General features: G+C 34.5%; 1 protein-coding gene across 7 annotated transcripts in view; it reads left to right on the top strand.

The window, feature by feature from the left end:
• The window catches only part of RFX3 (regulatory factor X3), a 265,759-nt gene that overhangs the window by 28,722 nt on the left and 210,270 nt on the right, over nucleotides 1-26,767 (top strand). The window contains exon 2 of one of the 7 annotated variants that reach the window (XM_074330488.2): nucleotides 5,330-5,397. The exons of the other annotated variants lie outside the window; for them this stretch is intronic. The gene's annotated coding sequence lies outside the window, so the exon portion shown is untranslated. The remainder of the gene's footprint in view (nucleotides 1-5,329; nucleotides 5,398-26,767) is intronic. 7 annotated transcript variants of the gene reach the window in all.

Genomic DNA, 26,767 nt, shown 5'->3' with positions numbered 1-26,767 from the left:
AAGGAGGAGGTACAGACTGCGTTTACTGTTGCCTTGATATTTTAAGAGAGAGAAGAATACCAAGTTACAGTGATACTTGGAGCCCAGGGAAATTAGCGCTTTATGAAACTCAGATACAGTTTTTCTGATAAAACCACCAGCTGTTAGCAGTAGTTTTGCCAATTTTAAAATAATGAACTTTTCTTGAGTGTGACTTGTTTGTATTGTTAAACTGTTCAGTGGTATTAGTTTGAAGAATTAAATATTGCCAACATTATTAAATTTGGAAATTTTAAATTTCAGAGTTAAAATATAATTCTATTCTGATAAAAGCCATTTTTTGACATTAATGAATATGTACATTAATGACTATCTACACATGGTGCAATTGTCCACTTTTAAAACTGTAGAATGTAATTGTACCTTTTATACTTAATTGAATATTATGTCCAGCCAAATGATGATTCATATATTAGCTTCGTAAATAATCTCGCTGCATAGAATATTTTTCTCCTAAAAATGAAGTTTTTACTTCACTGTTATCTTTTTTTCTTAGTATTTGTAGCACTTTGAGTTGTTGAACTGGGGAAATATAGTATGTATACATATACATTATATACAAATGTATGTAAATGCACACATACACACATATGAAATAGCATGAACTTTATTTTCATAGCAGTCTAGAGTTAGAATTCTTCATATTGAGATAATTTCTAGGTGAGAAAATCTAATTAAACTACCAGAATTGTCCAACTCTATTGGTAAGGTCTTTTCACACCAGTCTTTTATGCAAAGTGTATACTTTGTATGAATGCTGTGCAAAGTGCGAATGGAGGAACCCTAGGGCTACCAGCTCCAGGAGTCTCTTCTTTTTTAACTAAATGCCTGTGAGGCCACATTTTCTTCATATACTTCAACCAAAACAGCAGATTTTGTGCAGAAGTAGATGTGAGAGGCTAATTGTCTTCTATTAACAATAGACATTAGAGAAGTTTATAAAAATCTAAAACAATGTCATTCTTCTCATTGAAGTTTTTTCTTTTTTGAAAAATTTAGATATATTTCGTAACAGTATGTTAAGATGTATTGGTTTTATTGTTATTTTCAAATTGATAAATATATTACATTTCTCCATTTAATTTGTAATATGATGAATATAGATAGAAACAACTAGTGATGTACTGGAGCCTGTTCTTACCCACTGAAGAGAGCAATGTTGCTCCTCTCTTCTTAACTGCATTTAGATGTGACATACTAACGTGAAACTAGCCATGATGGGAGTAATTTACACCATGGAAATTAGGAGAAACTACAGATCTGGCTGTTTTGGTGGGGGAAGGAAGGAGAGCTGGCTGTTAAACATTTACCAGTGCACAACTAGATATGCCTATGAACCGAACGTCTTTGGGGTTCTCAAAAAATTTAAGATATAAATGGGTTCCAGAGCCAAAGGTCTGCTTATTATAAAAACTAATAATTAGTTTATTATGCAAACTTAACAGCAAAGTCTATGCTCGAGGCAGATTTTCAGCCAGGTGCTCTGTCTTGAGAGACTCTTTGCCAGTCTCTCCTACATATACTGCCTTTCAACAAGATTAACTCCATACAATGATTTCCAGTCAAAAGGAGTGAGGTATCCTTTCTGGTTCTGGCCATGCTATGTACATAGCTCATTTACTTGCTGACTGATCAGAAACTATCAGTGTTATGGGGGGTATAGAAAAAAGACTTGGGGCTTGAGTAGTTAGAGACGTCTTCGGGGAGGAGGTAAGGCACGATATGGATCTTGAAGGTGGTTTGTGAGGTGTATTGGCTGTAAGGAAGGGATTAAGCACATGCTAGAGGTACATTTTGTTTTGAAGAGTTTGTTGGGAATTAATGAAGCAGGTGGAGTGAAAAGGAAAATCAGGCTGAGGATTTCAAACTTAGAGCATAATCAGAGAATATATTTTCAAAGTGGATCAAATGTGAAGATGAAAGCGGTGCTTTAAGGAGATGAGTCTGGCAGATCTGTGAAGATTACCAGAGAGTGGATCCGAAGCCAGGTAAACCTCTTTTAGTCAATAGGAAATATAGTGTGAAGAACCTGGGCTTTTAATTCAGAAAGACCAGGGTTAGAATTCTTCTGCCACTCTGTTACTACTTTCAATTTATGGATAAGATGTAGGTAACTTGCCAGTGGAGGTTGTAAGTAACAAAATGGATGTGAAAGAGGTTTGTATAGTATAGATTAGATGCTTGGTGTACTATGCTAAGACCTTCTGTAAGAGGTATTATCAATGCTACTTGTTCAACTACTGCTGTGACTGCCACTACTATTATAACCATCATTGTTTGATAGGTTATATGGAAGATCAGAACAGGGGAACCTTCAGTGTGAACAGGATGTGGAAACCAGGCCCATCCTTAACAGTAATGGGTGCAAGAATACAGATGGAAACTCACTCATTATATTTCTACACTCTTAAATGTTGCAGCTAACTGTTAAATAAAATATACTCTTGCCTCCAAATTTGACAAATGCAGTTTCTAATGAGATGGATGACCTTTTAGAATTCTCAGGTTTTTTTCAGTTCTGTTTCAGAACATAGTGGCAAAGGGAGAACTGGCCTCTGTCACCTCGTTCCTGTCCTACAGTCATACCTCCTTTTGCCCATATCCTAGGCTCTTTGCCATAGCATGTCCACATGCTTGCTCCCCAAGCAACCTTGCCTTACCCCTTACAAGCTAGCTCTTGACTACTACTCAGACCTTGAGGTGAATATGCCTGAGGATTGATAGTCTAGGGTTCTGCATCGGAATTGGGGGTTCTGGGAGTCTGGTGAGGTCAACTCCAGAGGAGTCAGAAAGGATGGCCCTGTGCTCTGCAGACTTCTCACTTCACGAGGAAGTACCTGGCCAGTGGGCCAAATTGGGTTCTCTAAAATGCAAGGCCTAGGGCAATGGCCCCTTTTGCCTCTGTCTCAGGGTGGTGCTGGAAGGGATCATCTGACATGAGTGACAAATCAGTAGGACGTGTTTATTGTTCATTGTGCGATCTGTGAAAATGAGAGTGAAAAAGGTGAAAGATCACTGGATTCCTGGAGAATTTGAAAGCCACTGAGAAAGTTAGGACAGAATGTGGGAGCAGATGAGGTGGGACCTGAATGCAAAATAACTATGTTTTGCTCAGCATTGTGTCTTCCAGCACCTAATCAACTTCTAGCACATTGCCAAGCACATAGTAGTGACTCAATAAATGTTGAAAGGCAAGGTGAAGATACTTTGCATAGCTGTGTCAGAGATGTGAGAAGAAAGTCATTGTAGAACATGCGAAGAAACAAGGAAAATAAGTTCTCGTGGGGCCAGTGTAGAGTTGTGAGGGAGGGAGCATCTTGCTGTGATTGGCATGGTAGTGTGTGAACTACTTGTGTGTGCGGACCATGTATATTTAATATTTGTATGTGTGGCATCTAACATAGTTGCAATTCTTTCTTAAATGAATAATTGAATAATAATATATGAGAACAAGCTTTCTAGGAAATTAATTAGATTTTAAGGTTAAAATGATAAGTGGCAAAGACAAATTTGTGTCATCAGTGAACTGGTATGGTGGCTGAGGAACTTAAAGTAATTCAAGAAATGAAGAGATCTTGGGTGTTGCGTTAGTATCAGAATGAGGCAATGAAAGCTGTGTTCCAACAGAAGGTATTACTTGTAACCTTTTTGGAGAGGAGTAGAAGATGCAGGTGACCAGATTAGCTTGAATTTTCTAACTGATATTCACTTAACAAGTTAGATGTAGAGGAGCATAGCTGGAGAAAAGAATTCAAAGACTAGGGTAGAATTATCTTAGAAACAGGTATGTATAACAGTCATTTTGCTCAAAGTTGTTAGAAAGTATTATTTAGTCACATTTTATAATAAGTGTGTACAGTAATACCTCATGTCAAGGAATATCCTATATTTCATGACAATAGTAACAGGAAAACCTTACAATAAGGTTAAAATAGTCAAGTTCTTTTTGAGAACTGGTGTATTAATTGGTGTAAATTATTACATTTTTACTGTATCTGATTTGTAATCGCCTAAATACACAGCAAACACCTGTGATTATTTTAGTGATCCTTGTCTTGTTCAGGTAACCCCAAATATGTGTGTGTATTTAGACTGTTGCCTGTTCATATATACTCAGCTGTGCCTGTTTGCTTTGTTATTTTTCTAAGTTCAATGGACCAACATAAAAATTTATGGCAACTGTCACTTAATGTCACCTTTACCTTTAAAAAAAAATGAAAACAAACAAAACTAAATCCTGCCAGGGCATCTATGATGCTGTTTATAGTTGACTAAATGATCAGATATACTCTGTACTAAACTGATCTCTGATATAATGGGCCAAAGTTAGGGCCAAAAAGATATACCCTGTTTCCCCAAAAATAAGACCTAGCCGGACAATCAGCTCCAGTGCGTCTTTGGAGTAAAAATTAATATAAGACCCGGTTATATTATATTATATTATATTATATTATATTATATTATATTATATTATATTATCCCGGTCTTATAGTAAAATAAGACCAGGTCTTATATTAAGTTTTGCTCCAAAAGACACATTAGAGCTGATTGGCTGGCTAGGTTTTACTGCCAGGGAAACACGATAGCATATATACTTGTATATACAAATGCATTTAAATACATGTTTGTATAGCAGTGTTACCCTAAATTTACTTTATTAGCCAATAAAAATCATTAGCTTAAAATAATCTTGCCTGTTCTTGAACCAAAGATTTCTTTTTAAAATTTCCAGAAAACTGAATAATCATGCAAGTTTTATTAATTACCTTAGCATTGTGACCTGTTTATGCATTTTTGCTTGTTTATTTTTAAGAAACAAATCTTATTTATTATTAAGGAATGAGCAAAGGTATATCAGCTGCTAATCCTTTCTCACTTTTGCTTCTCTGTATACAAGAAGTGAGCAGGCTGATTCTTAGAATTGTTTGGTCTTTCATCTTCACAATTTTTAAAAGTACAGATTTTTTTCAATAATCATTCTTTTAATTATTTTCACTAATTTATATTTTTCCTGATTATTAGAATAATGTTTATACTTTGAATTCTAATTCTTTCAAAAATGAAATTTCTCTCTCCTTCCCTGTAAAATCAAAACACTTTATATTTTTTGGTTAAATAGAAACTTTTAAAAATATAGATATTGTCTTGCAAAGAAATACTTTAAAAATAATTCAGTTATATGGCAATTGATATTCACAAACTCAGTAATTTAAAATAATCACATTGCTTCTAGATATTAAAGAATTCATTTTTAATGTTTTCCTAATTCTTCTTGCTTTTAATATTTTAGGCCACTTGATCATTCTGGCATTTTATGGTAGAGAATACATTGAGTTTGGCTCATGGAAAGAATATGAGGTAATCGATCACATGTTCTCTATAAATAATGAACTATATGTATGCAAAACAGTATTTTAATATGTCAAAGATGGGATCTCATGTTCAAATTTTTTCAATAACGTTTTATGTATAAGATTTTGAGATAGGGTTTTCCTGTCATGATGGTTGGCAATAGTGAATGTGGTGAGGAACTTTATTTTCTTTCACTACTTATATATGTTTAAGACAAAACAGTATTAGATTGAGCTTCACATTTTTATGTGGCTAGTTATTATTTTTATGGCTGCAGGTCATAGAAAGTTTATTAGCATTTAAATCAGAGGACCTGACAGGTATTGAAAACATGTCAGTTACAGACAAAATCAAGGACATCATGGTTAAATTGCTGGATTAAAGGACGAGTCATTGATTTTAACACAATATTTTGCAACATTTTCTGAACCCATGTATGTTGGGGTAGACTCACTCACATGGGGTGAGCCAACCGGGATATTTGGATTAAGGGATAGAGGGGCTAGTCAGTAATGTCAAATGTTATACCTTCACCTTCTGTCTTCTGATAGTCTTTTTACAGCTCTCTGGGATCATGTGTTCCTTGTTTATATCTTTCATTAAAAAACTCGAGTTATATAAAAAACAGAAAGACCTCCTTTGGGTAGTTATTATTTTAAATGCTTCGGATAGCATAGGTTTCATGGGGCTATAGAAACCATGAGAGAACTCCTCTTTCCTACTGCGTTTCCCCGAAAATAAGACCTAACCGGAAGATAAGCCCTAGCATGATTTTTCAGGATGACATCCCCTGAACATAAGCCCTAATGCGTCTTTTGGAGCAAAAATTAGTATAAGACCTGGTCTTATTTTCAGGGAAGCATGGTACCTGCCTCCCCAGCCTGCCCGAAGTAGGATTAAAGGCATGATACATTGAAAAGTAACGGCTAGCACACATAGTTTATAGGGAAATAGCGAGAAAGGGCATTGAGGCTCCTCTAATGTGAAATGCCTAGGCATTAATCAGGGTCATTTAACGAGAACACAAACTTGACTCTTATATTAGTCTTTTCCCATCTGTTTGGTACCCATGTGTCACCCCACATGACGCCTGGGAATTACCTTCTAAAAGGGCAGTGAATGAAGTGTACATGCCACATGCATTTCCATAGTTGTTGCACAGATTACCAAACATCAAGCCTGTGTCAGAGTAACTTCAAATTAAAGATAGTGAAATATAGCAGCTCCTTAGGCAATCCAGCCAATGACATGGTATCATGGGGATCAGTCGGTATTAATTATTTGGTGGAATAATTGGCTAACACAGTGCTGGTGTCATGATTCCCCTATTCAATAATGGGTTGGTTTTGTAGGATAGTGCAGCAGTTTGGTGTGTGAACTTTGGCTTCCACTACAATAGTACTTTAAAGAGAGGCCTTCCATTAACATGAAGAAAGGTGAAAAGAGCCCTGATGGTGGTGGTGGGGTCTTGTGGGAGAGGTATCAGAGGGCTAGGCATAGAGTCTGAGTACATGTAAGCTGTTCATCTGTAAACTGTTCATCATCACTAGTCTTTGAGATTATGTTTGCACACAGATTACTCCCCTATCTTTCCACATAGTTGAAATGCAATTGCCAGTACGTTCAAGATGATAAAACATTGCTATTTTAATATTTCTTCAGGCTTTAGCTTCTGTGAGAAGATACATGCATAATCTGCTGGTTAAGAGACTTAACCAAGACTTGAGAAAAATTAACTAGAGCTATATCCTTCATTTCACCCTGTGGCTTTATAAAAGTCCTCCAAAGGGTACACCAAAAATTTTCCTATTTTTTCCAATTTTTTTTATGGCTATAAGGAAAGATGAATTGGATAGTTTTGTGTCTAAGACCTTTGGAACATGATTTGTAACAAAAAGGGATGCATTTATGTACAGAAGTAATACTTTAAGAGCTACAATAATCTTTATCACAGTATATTTAAAGGGTTTCAGTACCAACTCTCAAGTAGTCTTAGGAAATCTTGCAACTTTATCATATTTCTCAAACCATTTGAGTTATCTATATCAAACAAATAAATCTGATTCTTTTTCCTTATCACTCAACTTTTATGATTGAAGGCATCCGAGAGGGACATTGATATCATACTTAATAATTGTGAAAGCTTGTGTGAGCCTGGAGAAAAGAGTTTCTATGGTGAAGTTCTCTTAAAAGTGCTTACAGATGTTTATTAAAAATAGTTTAGAGGAAATTTACAATAACCAAAAGATGTGTCTGTGGAGTCTTTCCCTTGAGAAAATAGTGGGAGATGAGCTAACCTTGAATTATTCCAAGAAGCAAGAGAGGGCAATTCTCTATGTGTCTCTCCTTCCCACATTTTTTTCCCTTTTAATCTGATTTTTGGACTTTTCATTTTGATAGCATTAAAATCCTTTCTTATATGTGAAATAAGGAAGTTGACTTGGGAAGGGTAGTGGTAAGGAAGGAAAAATGTTTGTTTTTATGTATTGCATAGCATATAGGACAGTAATTATAATATACTTTTACATTTATATAGTAGATCACACCTTACAAAGTTCTTCTGTGTGTGTAGCATCTCGTTTAATTTTCCCCATCTAGTCACTATATGGAGTGGGGATTGTTTCCATCTTATGGATGGGGAAACCCAAGACCCAGAGAGGTTAAGAAGAACTTTCAAAAGTTGCACAGTTAGTAAATGGAAGATCTAGCCTGTGAACCTAGAAATTGTGCCTCTTACTCTAGTATCCTGATCTACTATATTAGTAATTATATTCAAGTTATTCAATAATTCAAATTATATCTTCCAATCAAAGAAGTTCTTCTGGAGCCACCTTGAGAATATCAGTGGCCTGCAGAGCAGGTCCTTTTTTTGTCTTTTGTTTTCCTTTGGAGCTATCAAAGCACACTGTTTCATTAGAAGGTAGGGTTTCAGAGCCAGTGCTCTATACTGCTTTCCTTTTTTGCAAGGACTGTAAATTAGAGTGGCAAACTGTGGCTCTCTTTTCCTTCTTGCATTCTGCTATAAGTGAAAATAAAGGTTATGTACCTCTTTTCCTACTGACATTGTGGATCCAGAAACAGGAATTAGACTCGGCATTTCCTTTATTTCTGTTCCTCTTGAACTAATATGTACTGAATTAACACATTACACAGGGTACACAAATTACTAGCTTTTTCCTAGGGCTAATGACAATTGGTATTAAAATAGAGTACTATTTAAAATATAAAAATTAAAATTAAATTATAAACTGCATATTAAATATATGTCTTGCTCATAAGTGACATTAATAAGCATCATTATTTTTCATACAACTTGAAATATTGCTTGGATTTCATTATCCCAAGACTGGTAGTTAAATACATTCGTTCTTAAAAGTACTTTCTATAAGCTGAAAATTCTAGGTGTAGTAGCATTTATGGATTTTAGTAGCATTTATGGTAAAAGTGTCAAGGAATGGTTCCTACATCATATTATAGAATTCTAGAGTCTTTGATAATAATGGATTTCAAAAATATATTTTTACCTTACCCAAGTATACATTTAAGTCTAATTGTATTATAACAATCTCTGAAATTACTAATTTGCAAATGGAAAATAACTCCCATCAGTGATCCGACAAAAACATCATTAAGTTTAATAAGGGTTAAAAATTAATCACACAAATTTAAGATTAGAGTAATTGTTTAGACTCAAATCATAGCATTCTACAAATTGAATATGTGTCAGTAGTTTTGTATGTTTAAAAATGAGCATGACCCTGGAGATTATTTTTCTTAAACTGGGCATTGAGCTCTTACAGTGCTGGAGCAGACACTTTAAATGTTCAGGTATTTTCTCCACAGTTCATTCTGAACATGGAAAAATTGGAGAGGCACCGAAAAGGGTAGCAAAAATAGACTTTGACAGGAGTGAGGAAAGGTTCAAGTTATGGAAATTACTTAGTCTAGAGAAAGAAGGAGGAGAAAAACCTACAATCTGTTTCCAAATTTATTTGTATTTCTTTTTTTTTGGTTACAAACTTTCAGAGCAAATCAATAAAGTAGCAAAATGACAGTTATTTTATCTCCTTGAAAGGCAGACTTAAATAGAGTGAGTTTAAATTATAGAAAGGATGATTTTAATGTGTCATAAAAAAGACACTCCCCAAAAAGGTCGTTAAACTCTTGGAGTGGCAATAGAGATACTTGGGGGTGGGGGGGATGTCATACTCCATAAATGTCTTTATGACTAGAATGGTTATCAACTAAATATATGGTTGATTTTTACAGTCTCTACCAAGTTTAGGGTTCTTTGATTAAAATTGTGCTACAAATTGCTTGGAAACGTAATGCAATATGCACATAAATATGCTCTTATAACTAAATATGATATATGTGGTTTATGGAGAGCCTGTTATTTTTTCAGAGATAAATTAAGATAAAAACTGCAAGTGCATTTCAAATTTGGGATTATAGAAAGAATTGAAATGCCCTTAATATGAGAGATAATATATTACAAATTCCATATAATTATGTGCATTTTAAAAACACTTAATAGAAGTAAAAAGGAAACCAATAATTAGTCAAGAATGTGAGAATGAAGCTCTATCCTTTGGGAACGTGGTCTAGTGCAAACTGCTCATGGGTTTTTGATTTAGTCAAACCTGAGTCTGAATCTTGGTTCACCGACTTATTAATTCAATATCCTTATGTAATATGAGGATAAAAACTGTTGCCTTGCAGACATGTGAAAATTAAATAAGGGATATATGTGAAGTACATAATCCAGTACTTGGCACAGAGTACTTCTTAACAAGTGAGTTTCCTTCATTCCCCCTATAAGTCTTAGAGTTTCTCTAGGAGTTTGGATCAGGAAAACCAATAGAAGAGGGAGGGGATAAATGGGCAATTTTGGGAGACAGGGTGCAACATACTTCTTGGTTCTCAAATTTTACTATGTCCTACTGTGGTCAACAAAAACTTAGTGCTTTTTTACATTAAGTGGGAACCAGTTTAGGTTTCACCTTGAGCAGAAGCTTCATTATCAGACCCACTTTTAGGAAGAACACCATATAGAGTTGTAAGTAGGAAACCGCATGTGAAGCAGAAAATGTGAAATATCTTCAGATCTGAACTCCTGGGGAAAAATTCCCTTTTGTCAAAAGGAAATAAATGTTTACGTAAGAGTTCAGTGTGACACATACATTATTTTCTTGCAATTTACCGTCAGTCAGCTCTTGTTTTGTTTTATTTGAATTAGCATAATAATCTTAGGTTCCCATCTGACCACTTACCCCTATCCTTCCCCCCATCCCAGCTAATACAAGTCAGTGGACTCCCTTAGCTATCTTGCATAGTCGTGTATTTCATTTAGTAATTAATATTTTATAATATAACCAATATTTATTAAGTGCTACTTAACTGTATGTGAGGCACTGGGGTATGTACCTTATATATATTCACTTAGTCTTCACATTATCACTCTGAGTGAAGTAAGTACTACAAATCCATAATCCCTTATATTCACTTCTGAATTTCAAAAGGCTCTGAAAACCACCAGTTTCCCTAAGTTTGTGGCAAAACTAATTTAGCTGTAAAACCCGAACTAAAGGAGATGGGGCTATTTAAGGGTCTTTATTTTCCTACACTTTGAACATTCATTCATTTAGTTACAGAGATGTTAATGTGTATGGTTATGTAATGCTACTCTCAATTCACCTGGAGTGTTATAGTATTACTTTCTAAAATTCTAAAATTTTAGGTTATGTGATGCATCGGGCTCAGGGGCTTAGAATAGGCATTTGCAAATATGTTTCATTGTTCCATTTTATAGATGAGAAGAATGATGCTAGAAGATGTTCAGTAAATTGCCAAGCTTTGAATGGTATGTTGAGGAAATTACTCAGGTAATGCATGGTAAAGCCAAATTTAAACCCTAGCAGTCTTACTCCAGAGCCTGTACTCTTAAACTGTAGGCTGTTTTGCCACCTCGTTGCCAAAGCAAAATTAAGCTTAGTTGGCATCAGTGTGTATGTATTGAATGGACACAATTGCTTATCTTTACTAATAGAGGGAAACATATACCTGGATATTTTAATGGAAGATAATCCTTTTATGATTTGTATTTGCGTATGCTTTTCTACATTATTTTGGATATTTTGGATAGATGTGTCTGATCCTCGAATTCTTGTAAGTAGGAGACCAGTCTCGGGTTGAGGTAGAAAACTATTTAGTTTCTCCATTATCACTCTTCATTATTTTACATTATATCTGTCACTCAAGCTAAAAATTGCTTGTTCTGACTTCATTCAACAATTACTGGCCTATGTATTCAACAATTACTGGCCTATGTAGTAGGCCAATAATACAATATTGAACAAGAAAATTATGGTCCCTATTTCAACAGGGCCACTATTGTCATTGTCATTGTGGTTGGGGTAGTTCTTGGTGGGGTCCTCACAAAGCAGCGTGTTTAGCAAATGTGATCCAAAGTGGCATTAGAATCACTCTTCCTGCCCAGTCCTTGTGGCAATCAAAATGGCGCCAAAAGTTGCCAGAGTCCCCAGGTGTAGAATGGAGTAGTGGTATATCTGGATGTTATTCATACTCAGCCCTGAGGGTAGTAGGTGCCCACTCGCTCATCCACTATCCAAGTTGAATTACTGATTTTAAATATTTCTTTTTCTAGAACCCTGGCGGCATGCAAAGTAAATAGAACTGAGAGATCTACAAAGCAAATAACTAAACTGCTTATACTCTGGGTACAATGGCTGAACTGAAAAGCACGATTAATTGTGGATAATCTTACCCATGGCTAGTAGTTGAGAATGCTCATTACACTTCGTAAATAACGAACATAAGTTAAGCTCCCGAGTTAACACACCAAGTGATGCTAGATTTTTTTTTGAGCTATAGAATCGAAGTCTCTAGGACTTTACATATGCAAGTTATTTCTCAAAGAAAAATAGCACCCTGACGCAAAGTGTATTCTGTAGCACTTAAACATTTCTGCTTCACTTTTATTTTTTGAAGTGACATTTTAAAATTAATTACAAATTCTAAATAATTTGTGAATAAAAACAAGTATGAACCATTTATGATTTTGAACTTGTCATTTGAAAGAGAAATGTGCATTTTCATTCAGTGTCCCTATCAACTGATTTGTAATCAGTATTTTGTATTAAAAGTAATAACATTTGAAAGTTTACAGAACCTGAGGTTTATGACAGTTGACATTATTTTAAGTGAAAACAATTTTATTGTTACGATTACAAAAATGATATATGCTTAATGTAAAACGCTCAGAAAATTCAGAAAGATGCAAAGAAGAAAGTAAAAAAATTCTGTTCAACGATTACTGCACATCTGCTTGTAAGATTACTGTCACATCTTAGGTTTTCTGTCAATGAGTGTGTATGTATGCTCACTCTGGCACTCTAGTGTGTGCTTCTGCTCACACATGTGCTCTCTTTCTTTCTTCCTCCTTACAAATACAAATCTTAAAAAGTTGGGTCATACAATTTGTTTTTTAACTTTTTACAGTCATATCTTGAACATCTTTTCATGGTAATAAGTAACCTTGGCATTATATGAATATCAATTTATTTAAGCAATTCTCTAGATAGACATTTAGGTAGTTTCTTGTATTTTGGTATTATAATTAATTATTGTATGTGCATATTTGTGCAACTGTCCATGTAGTTACTTAATATGAATGGAGTTGCTGGCTAGAAGATTGGAACATTTTGAATGTTTTTACCGACTACCGGATTGCTCTCTAGAAAGGTCATGCCATTTTATACTCCCACCAATAGTGCTTTAATATTTTGTTTCTTTGTATGTATGCTGTCTGATACTGGATATAATCAATCTTTATAATTTTTTTTTTGTATTTTTGCCAGTCTGATAGTTGAAAACAAAATCTCACTTGGATTTGCATTTTTTGGATAAGTAATGATAAAACAATTTAAAACATGTTTATTAGCTATTTGTATTTATTTTGGTTATTGTCCATTTATGTTTTTAGCCTATTTTCCTATTGGGAACTTTCTTCTTCTGTTCTTCTTCCTTGTTTTAAATTTAAAGATTTCTTCATAATATAAGATTATGAAATTTTGTCATTCATGCTGCACATATTTTGCCATTTAAAAATATTTACTGTTTTTTGTTGTTGTTGTGTTTAGGAGATATTTTGGTAGGTAAATGTATCACTTTATTTTCTACTTGGTATTTCCTATAACATGACCATTATAACTCATAATGACTCAGTAGATTAAAGATTAGATCTTTGAAAAACTGAATTTACTTTTCAGATGGGAATCCATTTTGTAGATGAGGAAGGTGACGAATTGTTCCTGTTAATCAGATATGTTTGCTGTGATTACAGTTTCAATAGCTGCATATAAAGTAGGAATTATGAGAGGGAGATATTTTGATATAGTTGAAAGACTCTTCGCTTTAAAGCCAGATAGTCCTGGCTTTGTGTATTTGTTCATTAACTTAGACAACAAATATTTAAAAGTGCCTATTATACATTAACCATTCATAGTGGATTTTCTACTTTCTAGCTGTGTGATCATGGGCAGGTTACTTAAGTAGTCAATTTTTTGACTCAGTTTATTTATTTGTGAAACAGGGATAATGCCTACCTTGTTGATTTGTAAGGGTTGGTTATAGTTTTCCTGAAGTATGTAGCAGTACCTGACGTATAACCAGACGATAATAAATCATAGTGTTGTTATTCAGAGTCACACAACATGGTGTAATTTTAGCCTCTTATATATAATGTTATTGCTGTGGTAGTAATTTAGCATTTGGGGTAATTAACGATGATTATTATAATTTTATTAATAGAGAGAATGGTGCCCAGCTAGGTTGACTATAGTTAGGATCCTGTCAGATAAATAATACTTTCTTATATTTGTATAGCAGTTTAGTTTTTAAAGCTTTTTGCCATTTCTTGTCTTATTCTGTGGTTTTCCTATAAGATAACCAGGCTTGTATAATTTTCCATTTTACAGTTCAGGAACTGAGGCTTGGAGAGATTGATTGACTTGTCTAAGGTCATATGGCTTGTAAGTAATTAAGCAGGTTCCTATTTTCCTTCTATCTATAATAATTAAGATTCTTCCTGAACCGAGATTGACCCCCGCAGCATGGGAAGGCACAGAGAATGGAATTTGATTATGATTACACAGTCTTCACTTAGCTTTAGCCATGTTATTGTTTCTTGTGGTTGTTCCCATTCTCCTCTCCTGAACATTGGCCTTATTTTAGTTGTCTATGGCACTGATGATAGTTACAATGAATCACACCTCTGGGTATTCATGCTGTTGTGAAGACCCTTTCTTTTCACTCTGTACCGGGCCTGTAGCTTACTTTAACAAACAGAATTAAAACTGTTCCAGGTCTGGGTATAAGACCTAAGAAAGCCAGGTAGCTTTTGCTTTTGTGTTTTTGGGAGACCTGAACCATCATGTAAGAAATCTGGCTACCTTCTTAGGGAGACCATTTGGAAAAAAGGCCACATGGAAAGAGAGAGGCCCTGAGATTACATGGAAAGAGAAACCTAGCCATCTAGTATTCTAGTGGGACCTTGTTCCCATCTACCAGCTGAAAGCAATCATATGAGTCACCATCACCAAGATGAGCAGAAGAACTGCCTAGCGGAGCCCAGCCCCGACAGCAGAATTATGAGCAAATAAAATGGTTGTTTTCTTGTGCCAGTAAGTTTTGGAGTGGTTTCTTATACAACAGTAGAAAAGTTAAAGAGGCATAATAGTGTTCTTGAAAATAAAAGTTTTGCTAAAAGATGTTTACTTTTCTTGCTCTCTTTTGACAGTTTTGGTCTTTCCACGGCTTACAAATATCAGGCAATGTTGAAGAGAGATAATAGTAATGAATAACTCTTTTCCTTTCCAGAAGCACACCTTACTCTACCGTAACTACATGGCTTTGGCCGATACTTGGGTGAATCTGAGGTAAACCAATCTCTCTGTACTGAATCTCTTTAGAGAAATCTCAGGAGATAGGATTGCTTCAGGATTCTTCTCTGTTATATTTCCCGCTCTGTCTTTTGTGGCTCCTTTTATCCCTGTTAGAGTTTAATTGGCTTTGGCCAAGGTCAGCTAAGTAGTAAGACAAGATGGAATAGCATTTCTTCCTCATTTGTTTTTGTTGTCTAAAAAAGACTTGAGAAGTCTTTTGTGGCTGAATGTGGATCTAAGACCAGAAACCACCTTTACGTCTAATAATTTACATGTTAGTTAGCAGGAAATTAGTACAGTGAGACATTGCTCGTGCAGTTTACTTTATTTTTCCCCTCACAGTTTCTCTCCTATTAAACTTTAAATATGATAGTATAGTTTTTTTTTCATGTTCCTACTAGAGATAAGAATCAGTGATCCAAAAATTTATAACTCTTTAAACAATTTTTTGTTGTTAAAATGTTGTTTTTTTTTTTTTTTTGTCTTAAAAACAACATGAACATAGATTTAATATTGTAGAGCTTGGTTGGCTTCCAGATTGGTGGTGTGAGGGCCTCAGTATATTTGCTCTCCCTCTAAAACAAAAACATGGGCAAAACAACTGTAATCAACTATTTCAGAATTTTGGCAATTAACCAAAGTCAGAGAATGAACTGAAAATCGACTCCCCAAGAGAAAACTATTGAACCCTAAGAAGGCACTGGGGTCTGTGACATTTTAACTTGAGGCTATTTCCATCTTGCCTCCTTCCCCAGCGTAGTATGGTATAGCAAAAGCTGGCAGCATTACAGACAACGGAGAGATCTGACCACTTCTGAAGATCCATTAAAATCACCAGCCCCAGAGCACAGTTGATATTTTTTTTCCAAACTTGCAGCTCCCTGGGAAAACTCTATTCTCAGAAAGTGGTTGGCTATTTGATTTGACTCAGAGCTCAGCACAGTTGGGGGAAGAAAAAACCTACTTCTAGGGCTTTCCTGAAACAATAGCAACTGTTGGCAACACCCCCACTGCTTAGAGCTGTGATTTCAGTTGGGGCAAACAAGAGCCTGGCCGGGAATTTAAAAGGGAATCCTGGAGAATTAGCCAACCGTAAGGAATTTTGTAAAGCTCTAAACATTATCCTGGACATTTGAAAGGTTGCAAGACTGTGCACATGCTCAGGAGAGACCTGGGAAGGGAGAGACTGCTTCTGGCTGAGACTGAGTTTCTGTGTAAGCAGGAAGTGCAAATTGAGGCTGTCGTATAAAGTGCCTGAAGTTTGCAGGTATGACTTCTGATAAAGATTCCATTGGCAAAGGGTGGAAGACAAACAAGCAAGCATTTAAGGAAATCCTCTAACCAATCATGGGTTGACCACTAAATTATGCCTATCCAATATGACTCCTAGGAAGCCAGGCTAAAAAATAAAAGAATACCTTAAAAAAAAAAAGTCTAATAGAGAACTCAGTGGCCACATACTATAGGGAATACAGAATCTACAGAATTATTTTATGAAACTGCTAAACACATAAGCAGTATTAATAGAAACAAAATGAGTGATAAAAAATTCTTGGTGGGCAGTGTGGAGGATTTCAATGAGTTGTTAAAAAAAACACAAAAACCCGCCAACAGAAAGATGTCACTGTGGGAGCCCAGATTTAGACTTCTTAGACAAAAGATTTTGTAGCTTTTATAAATATGTTTAAAGAACTAAATGAAACCATGCCTAAAGAATTAAAGGAAAGTATAAGAATGATATCTTACCAAAGAGAATATCAATTACCATAGAAATTGTTTAAAAGGAACCATATAGAAATTCTGGACTTTAAAACGACGATAACTGAGATGAAAAATTTAGTAAGTGGGCTTAACAACAGGTAGGAGTTGCCAGATGAAATAATCAGTCATCTTGAAGGTAATAATTCAATAGAGATTATCCAGTGTGAGGAGTAGTAAGAAAATAAAAAAAATGAACAGGGCTTCAAGAAATCTATGGGATTCCATAAAGTGTACCAGCATATGCATAATGGGAGTTCCAGAAGGAGAAGAACAAAAGAAAGAGGCAGAGTATTTAAAGAAATAATGGCAGAAAAGTTACCAAAATTGTTTATGAATGTTAATCTACACATTAAAGAAACTCATGGTACTTAAATAGAATAAACCCAGAGCAATCCACTCTTAGACACATTATAGTCAAACTTATAAAAGTGAAAGACAAGGAAATTTTGAAAGCAGCAAGAGAAAAATAACTTGTCATATAAAGGGGATCGCCAATAAGATTAATAGCTGACTTCTTACCAGAAACCATGGAGGCTAGAAGGTATTTTCAAAGTGTTGTAAGAAAAAGACTGTCAGCCAGGAATTCTGTATCTAGCTAAACTTCCAAGATGAAGGAGAGATTAAGACATTTACAAATACAGACACTCTGTGGCTAGCAGACCTGCCCTACCACAAATATTAAGAGAAGTTCTCCAACTTGAAACAAAAGGACACTAGACAGTAAACTAATTCACATGAAGAAATAAAGAGCAATAGTAAAGGTAACTATTAGGTTGGTGCAAAAGTAAAGGATAAAAGTAATTGCAAAAGCCACAATTTTGTACCAATCTAATACATAGAAAGACATGTGTAAAAAATACAAATAAATGTATTTTTTTTGTTACTTTTTTCTCCTATTTTAAAAGACAACTGCATAAAGCAGTAATAATAAAACTTTGTTGATGGGCTTACCACAAGTAAAGATGTAATTTGTTTGGCAATAATAGTAAAAAGAAAGGGAAGGAAATGGAAGTATATTGGAGGAAAGTTTTTATATATTATTGAAATCAACTTCATATTAATCCAGACTAGAATGTTTCAAGTTAAGTGCTAATTGTAAGTTCCAGGGCAACCACTAAGGAAATAATGCAAAAAAATTATAGAGAAAGAAACAAGGAAATGAAAAAGGTACATTAGAAAATATCTAACACAAAAGAAGTCAGGAATTGAGATGTAGAAGTTATTATAGAGCTCAAATATACTTTGATGGAATACAGGTTATAACATGTATAATATGTATAATATGTATAATATGTATAATATGTAATTTTCACATTAAATAATGTATTTTTGTAATCTTTAAGGAATGTTACCAATAAAGCATATTGTTCATGGGTCCTCTTCAGGACTGAATTTTACAGTACTAGCAGACACTTATCAATAGATTTTTAAAATATGGTATAAGAAAAATACACCGAAGTTAAATCAGTGTGAAAAGATTCTATTAACCCCTGGTTCTTAAATTGTGGCTTTGTTTCCCTGGAGATGAAATAGCAACATATGGAAGTGAGACTTAGCCTTGATTTTGTTTTTGAAAGTTTGGGTATGGAAAATTTAGTTCTTTCCCTTCCTCTAAATGTAGGGGGAAAAAGATGAACAAAGGACTTTGGAAAATAGAGATCATGGGAAAAAGACATCTGGAGATATGCACATAAGAAAGGGCTGTTAAAAAGAGAAATGTTATGGGCAGAATATTTCAGCAGTCTTGAGAGGTATCTGTCTATATTTTTCTTTCATATATTGTTGTTTCTATTCTCCATAGGTGCCCAGCCCACTGGAGATGTGATCTCATAACAGGGATTATTCAGTGTAGTTTAGAGCTGCCACATTTATAATGTATTACATATGCCTTCAGAAAATGAAACCCATGTTTAGCTTTATGGTGTGAAGAAAGTTTAATTATATCAAACAATATATGTAATTTCCTTATTATAGAAAAAGTGATTTAAATGAATTTTTCTTACAACTGATTTAAACTATCATTTAAAAATGAAATTCTCAATCTGTTTTCAGTCCCAGCACAGTTGAAGAATATAGCATATTTGCATCAGTAATGATGTCTCACTCAACTGGGAGCATCTCTCTGGGTGAGAATAAGTAATATTTCAAAAGACCTCCAAGTAATTCTGATATAGAATACCTTCTTTACATTATAAGTTACAAATTTAAATAATAGATTCCAAGAATCTTATGAAAATTAGTGTTATTAAGAGATTACAGTGATTAAAATGTAATCTCATGTGAGACTATTTTGTTTTTTTAAGTTAATATGTAAACTTTCCAGTACTTCTATTACCTTACCAGTGTTTTCAAGACATTTCTATTTCTAGTTTTTTAAAAACCATATTAACCATTTTTAAGTGGTTAATACCACTTACAATAGAGTTAACTACATTCTCGTTTGTGCAACAGATCTCTAGAACTTTTTCATCTTGCAAAACTGCAACCCTATATTCATTGAAGAATAACTCCCTTTCCCCCTCTCCTCAGCCTCTGGTAACTACCGTTCTATTATACTTTCTAAGAGTTTGACTACTTTGGATATTTTATATAAGTGGAATCATGCAGTATTTGTATTTTTGTGACTGTCTTATTTTACATAACATAATGTCCTCAAGGTTTACCCATGTTGTAGCATATGACAGAATTTCCTTTTTCTTTTTTTTTTTAAGGCTGAATAATGTTCCATTGTATGTGTATACCACATTTTGTTTACCCATTCATCCACTGATGGGCATTTAGGTTGCTTCCACCTCTTGGCTACTGTGAATAATGCTGTAGTGATCACAGGTGTACAAATATCTTTTCAAAGTCTTGTTTTCAATTTTTCTGGATATATTTCCAGAAGTGGTATTGCTGGATCGTATGATAATTCTATTTTTAATTTTTTGAGTAACCTCCATAATGTTTTTTATAACAGCTGCACCATTTTGCATTCCCACTAACAGTACACAAGCGTTCTAATTTCTCCAGATACTCACCAACACTTGTTGTTTTCTGTTTTTGAAAAAATTAAAAAATATATATATAGTGCCATCCTAACCATTCTTAGGTTCTTAACTTACTGCTAACATGTTAGGTCTTTATTTACTTCGTTTCACTTTCTAAAAAAAGGCAGTAGTTATTTTAGGAGGTTTCCTACAATGATTGCAAATCTTCACACTGTTGCCTATTCTTGAACACTAGAACACCAGTTAGGGCCAGTGCTCTAAACATACTAAGTATATAAATCTGGACATTTGAATTCCTATGTAGTTTAGTAGATAGGGTCCTTTTTACTTCTTGACTTCATATGATACTATATGAATGTATCACCATTTTGTAAGACAGAGATGGTGCTTTTTTGTTTCTACTTCTGGTTTCTAAATGATAAACGTGCATTAATGGTATCATTTTGGTGATTGCTATCACTGGGCTGGTTTGTCTGCTCTTGTTTCCGAGCAGTTCATCAAGTGCCACATCATTGGATGTATTACTTCAGTGTACATCTAATGTGCTTCTTCATCTCTCTCTGAACATGGTTGTCTCCATTTCACTTACCCTCCGGTATCTGCTTCTGAATCTGTCATCTGTCATCCATCCATCCTCCATGGATTTCTTACCTAAGTGGAGTTGTATTCAAAGACTTTGCTTCAGTGTTGGTAGACTAGCTACCTTCTAGTGCCCTATATTTGGTGATCCTGTGTAGCTATTTAATGGTAAGTACAGCTTATAGATGATGTTTATGATTATGTTCAAGACAACAGTTATAATGCTTATAATCCATTTAGTTCTCACAGCTATATATATTTGGGCATTTTCTGTTTTGCAGATGTTTAGATTGATTGGGACCCCAAAGGTGTTTCTAACTTCTGACTCTTCCAAAGATTATTGTAATGTTGTAAGGTTGGAAAAAAAATAAAGAAACACATTGAATTTGGGAGCAGATTTGTATTCAAGTTTCGATTCTGCCACTGGTTGGCTGGCTAACAACTTACCTTTAGATGTTCTTATCCTGTCTGAGGCAGAAAGCTCATTTGTAAATTGAAGATAGTGATACTTAACCTTTTATTGTTAAAGCTTCATTGATATTGTCAGTTTGTGTTTTTAGGAAGCTTTTTAACCAAGGAGGCTTTCACATTGGAATTTCCTTCTTACAAATAGTGAAGGTAAAGGGATTTCAAACTCTAGTGGTTCTTTTATAAACCATATTTGACAGATCTCTTCTGATGAGTTTGGTTCTCATAGTTTGTCCATTAATTGAAAAAGTCAATCAAAACAGTAGGTGATAAAAATTATGCATACATCCCACTAACATTTTCTTTTAATTTAAAACACATAAATGGACTGTCTTTTGATTAGGAGCAAGGCCTTTCCTGGTAGTATAGGTTGGCTGATTGGCGCTCCAACGCTTTCATAAATCTACATTCATAACAAATCATTTCCAGGTTATATTTTCTAAATGTAGAATAAAAACTTAGACAATTGAAAGCAGTGCTTCTCAAAGTGGCTCCCAGAGCAGCAGCAGCAGCATCACATGGACGATTCTTAGCATGCAGGATCTTTGGTTTCTCCCCATACCTGCTGGATCAGAAACTAAGGGGAGGGGCTCAACAATCTATGTTTTCACAGGGCCTCCATGCTATAGTTTGAAAACCACTATTCTATCTTTTGTGATTTTCCCCAGTGTTTATATGTCTCTTACCTTTGTGTATTGCAACAGCAGTGTTTTGTAGTAACTTGCCTTTATCGAGTCTTTTCAAAACTTTTGACTTAATTTTTAAAGATATAATACCTTTTATTTTTGTTTTCATAGTTTATCTAATTTTTAATTAGTTAATTACAATAAGACTGAAAATCCACTAATGAAGTTTTGGAACAGATACTACTGATTTGGGGAGAACATACAACTCAGCATTTGGGAGCAGAACTGTAGTCTGTGTGCTGTGAGTTACCCGCATGCATGGGCATCTGTTCGTATGGTTGGAGAGGAAATGGAAAGTGTGGGTTCATCTAGCAAGTGGGGTAAGTAAAAGTTAGTCAAGAGGGCTTCTTGGATATATTTTTCTATATAAGCTTATAGATTTCTCTGATCTACTTATCTTTATAGCCCTAAATCCAATATGCATATTTTAGACTTCTGTTTGGTCTGTAAGTAGTCTTGATTAGATCCTGGAGTTTGAAATTTATTATTAATAACTACCAGATCTCTTAGGTCAATATTATGGAGAAAGCAGAGAACTCACCCAGTGATTTATATGGAAGATGTGTGCCTGTTTTTGTTGACACCAAGGAAAGTGTGTAGCAGCTAATAATACTTGAAATTAGAAAACAGATGGAAATGTCCTTTTCTAGGCCGAGACTGTACTTTTTGCTCTAACTTGTAGTGCCTATTTTGATTTTGGGGAAACCAGTCATGTGTGGGGATAATTCAGTTCACCACATCCTGATGTCTGTTCCTGTCAAAGTACAGGTGAACTATTGGCCCACCTTTGAGATACTTAAGGGGTTACATACGTTGATCTGAAATCTGGCCCATGTAATTGAAGACATTGCTCTTTGGCAACATTCTGGGTGGAGTTTTGATTGAGCTGCTTTTCAAAAATTTATGTTTTAATTATTTGTATATTTTTAAATACATTGTTAATTTTGCAAAAGGAAAGGGCCAAAGTACTGGTACGTAGCTTGTCTACATCAACTCTGGATGTCTCTTTACTATCATGGTTGGGTGGTAGTACTGCTGTAAAACGTTAATAGAAAACTACCTAATGCAAAGAAAATATTGTTATTGCATAACAACGTAAGGCTATTATAACAGTTGTCCAGTAAAACAGCAGTCTTAGTCCCACTGAAATTGTTCAGATATGGATTTGATATTGCTTAGTATTCATTCTTCAGTGACATAGCAACTCAGTCATTCTACCAACAAACTAATAGCTGCTATAAATCTGATTTAAAATGTTGCTTAAATGCTTTAGATCAGGGGTGTCCAAACTTTTTTCAGCCTTTTTTACCAAGGGCCATATGCGGTAAAATACACAAACAGCCGGGCCACTCACTCGAGGTGAAGTACGTATTGCCTCTCCTGGTTTATTTAAGTAAACTGAGTATATTTTTGGAATTTGCTGCGGGCCAATTAACAATGGATTGCGGACCGCAGTTGGCCCACGGGCCACAGTTTTGACACCCTGGCTTTAGATAGCCTGAAGTTTTAGTTAGAGATAGGCTCTAAATATACTAAATCCACATATTTGATACGCATAGCATAAATTGTGAGTCTGTATTTAAATTCCACTTTGCTTTCTTTATAAGTGTTTATAAAAGTAATGAAAATTTTAGTTTCATGCAAAAGCATAGGAAAATGAGGACGCAAATTACACAGAAAATAGTTAGTGAATAAGTTTTGAATGGTAACTATAAGCTAGTGATGTATACGTCTTGTATCATTTTATTATTATACTATCTTTCTAGAGTATTATTATCTATGTTTCATCAATTGGGAAAAATAGATTAAGAAAGCAGCTGACTTGCCCAAGATTATTTAACTAATAGCTGGTGGAGCTGAGATTTGAACTGTGGTCTGTTTAACACTAAAGTCCAAGCTTTTAAATATGACTTTACACCTTAATATCCGGTGCTTTAATATTCCTGGCCCACTTTCAAAAACTTCTCTCTTCCTGTCAATTTCAGCGATAACATTCAATGACTTGACAACAGTGACCTTTCTAAACAAATACAGAGTGTTACAGATCCAGATGGCCCAAGATTATATTTTATTTTTCTGGCTCAAAATAAATTGCCTGCTCTAAGACTGATAAAGTCCAAAAAAGACCCTTCTGTGTCCCAGGACTTCATCAGGCCACATGGCCCGCCAGTACCCTTTATCATGAGCCAGTCACGAGTACAGAGCCTTATGACTTTATACTATAATTTAGATTGGGGCCTAATGAAAGGGCAAGAAGCTGTTTTACTAAATGAGATCATTCTGGCTTTCAGTAATGACAGTACATTTTGGTAGAAAGATTCTGAGGAATTAAAGATAGAAAGGCAGTACTACTATCTGTCCTGTTAAGTGGACGTGAGCAAGGAGAAGGCTGATTTATAATTTAACAGACTACCCAATTAGGCATCTTTTTTTTTTTTTTTTTCTGTTGGGATTTAAGTAGGATTTTTCTAGTGATTAGAAACCTATTCTTAATCATCCAAATTTTGGATGGGATCTTTTTGACAGTCTTAGATAAATATCTTTAGAAAATAAATTCTATATTAGAAACATGTTACTATATCATAAAATATAAACATAATCCTGTTATGAGCTCAATTACACTTAGCGAAGTTCAGATTTAGAGAGACCAGTATACAAGGTAGGCATAGAAATGTTTCAAAGATACTATATTGAAGCCATCTTGTAATTGACAGTAAATTACTATAACAAAAGAAGCACTGGACTTGGAGTCAGAAGGCCTGTGTTTGAGATTTGGTTTTGCCATTGCTCTGTAAGGATCCTTGAGCACGTGGTGTAAATTCTCTAAGTCTCAGTTTTCTCATGTGTACAGTGAGGCCAGAAATATATTACCTGCCTTCATTACAGAGTTGTTCTGAGGATCAAACGAGGGGGCATGTGACAAAGTTATAGTGGTGTACAAATGAATGCTGTTATTATTGTGGCACCTAATATATAATGGAAAGTGTTCTAAGTTGTGAATAGGACAAACATGCATTTGGAATTGCTCTGTTATTTAGTAGTTTGGTGATTTGGTTCAAGTCATTACAATCTTTTTGAGACTTAGTTCTCTCACCTAATCCCTTTTACAGACTTGTGAGAATTACATGAGTGTAGATGCTTTCTTTTTTATTATTAAATTTATTGGGGTGACATTGGTTAGTAAAATTATTTAGGTTTCAAGTATACAATTCTGTAACACATCATCTGTATATTGCATTGTGTGTACATGCTTTATAAATGCTTTTATAAATAGTGATTGAGTAGGAATTATAATGTTATCTTGAACAGATTTCAGAAAGTTAAAAAAGAAATAGTCAGAGGCTTCTTAGCTGTTCCCTAATATCTTAACAAGATAAATAACTGATGGAATATTAGAATATTAGTGCTGGGAGAATCCTTGAAGGTCATCTATCATATCCTCCTCATTTTAAGACAAAGGATTGCCTGCGAATCATTTTTCTTATTTCTGTCATGTTTATATGCATACAGAATAACACTGTCACCAGCATCATCAACTGTAAAGGATGACAACCATCTTTCAATCTTGATAGGTAGCGATTTCTAAAAATATAAAGTCCGAGAAGAACTCTGCTTGGAGGTAGTATTGTGTTGTGAAAAGAATTTGGGCTTTGTTGCCAAAAGTTGAGATGGAATCTTGATCCTGTCAGTGATTAGTTTGGGCACAGTGGGAAATGTGCTTAGAGTCTGGCGCAGTGTAACTACTTTACTATTTCCTTATGTATCACGTAGGCCATGTCTATGTCTGTACCATAACTTTTTTCACGTGTGATTCTTTGGATGTGAGATGAGTTTGCTTTTTATCCTATTTATACTAATGGTGCTTGACCTTTTCTCCCTTCTCCGCAACAAATACAATAGTGATTCCTCAAGATTGTAAGGAGAGATTGTGGCAAAGCAGAATCTTGGAGTTGTCCGTCAGCTGTAGTTAGAAAAGGCTTCCCTTTAAGGCTGGTTTATGGACTTAATGATGGAACTATAATTTTTAAAATGATAATTCTGTTAGACCATATGTCAAAATTGTTTCTTACATTGTTGATTTTAAAAGCTTAATTATTTTATGTTGGTTTTGCTTATACTAGGAGTTAACATGTGTTTAAGAACATTCATTAGAAAGCTAAATAGGCAGGGATTTCATATAATTTAAAAATAATATTGAGTGTACTCTTGTGAGAAGAAGAGCTTTACTAAAGAAATTAAAAGGAAAATAATGTTTTATCAGTGAAAACTCAGTAAGAGCAAATGCAGAGAATATTTGTCATCAAGAATAAAGACCTTTGTGTGCTTTTTAGGGCACAGTGTTAAAAGATTCCATAGTTTATATCTTGATGATTAATTTGTTTTTCATTGACTTATTAAGAATATCATTTTTATTCTTATTTGGTATCTTGGAAATATACAAGTTCATCCTAAAATTTGAAAAAAGAAAATTCAAAACTAGTTAGTTATTCAGTTCTAGAATCTAATGGGACTAGATTGGAAAACTGAAGATTGGTAGATTAAGGAGAATAATATACAAGCATAGATGCCTGTGATTCAGCGTGAATTTTCTATCATTTATCAGCATTTCAACTTTGGGACATGTTTTCCTTTCTCTCTTTTTGTTAATTAAATCTGAAGTGGATCGAATTTCTCCCTTGATCATCTATACCATAATTTCAGGGTAACCAATAGTCTGTGGGCTTTCAGTTGTTGTTTTTTTTAATATGAATTTTTGTGGAGAGGCTTTGTATCTGTCTAAATTTTGGCTACACTAATTGGAGAATGGATATTACAAAGTATTGGTCGTTGGTTTTTTAAATATTAAAATGAATTGGTTATGAAGAGATACAAACGGGTAGTTTTACATTTTCAACTTGTTTTTACATTGTCCTCAGAATGTTTAATA

Source organism: Rhinolophus sinicus, chromosome 16, assembly GCF_057876585.1.
Source record: "Rhinolophus sinicus isolate RSI-liver-muscle chromosome 16, RSI-T2T, whole genome shotgun sequence".
In the NCBI taxonomy this organism is placed as follows: domain Eukaryota; kingdom Metazoa; phylum Chordata; class Mammalia; order Chiroptera; family Rhinolophidae; genus Rhinolophus; species Rhinolophus sinicus.
Note: the sequence above shows the minus strand (reverse complement) of the source record. Positions and strands in the feature narration are given on the sequence as shown.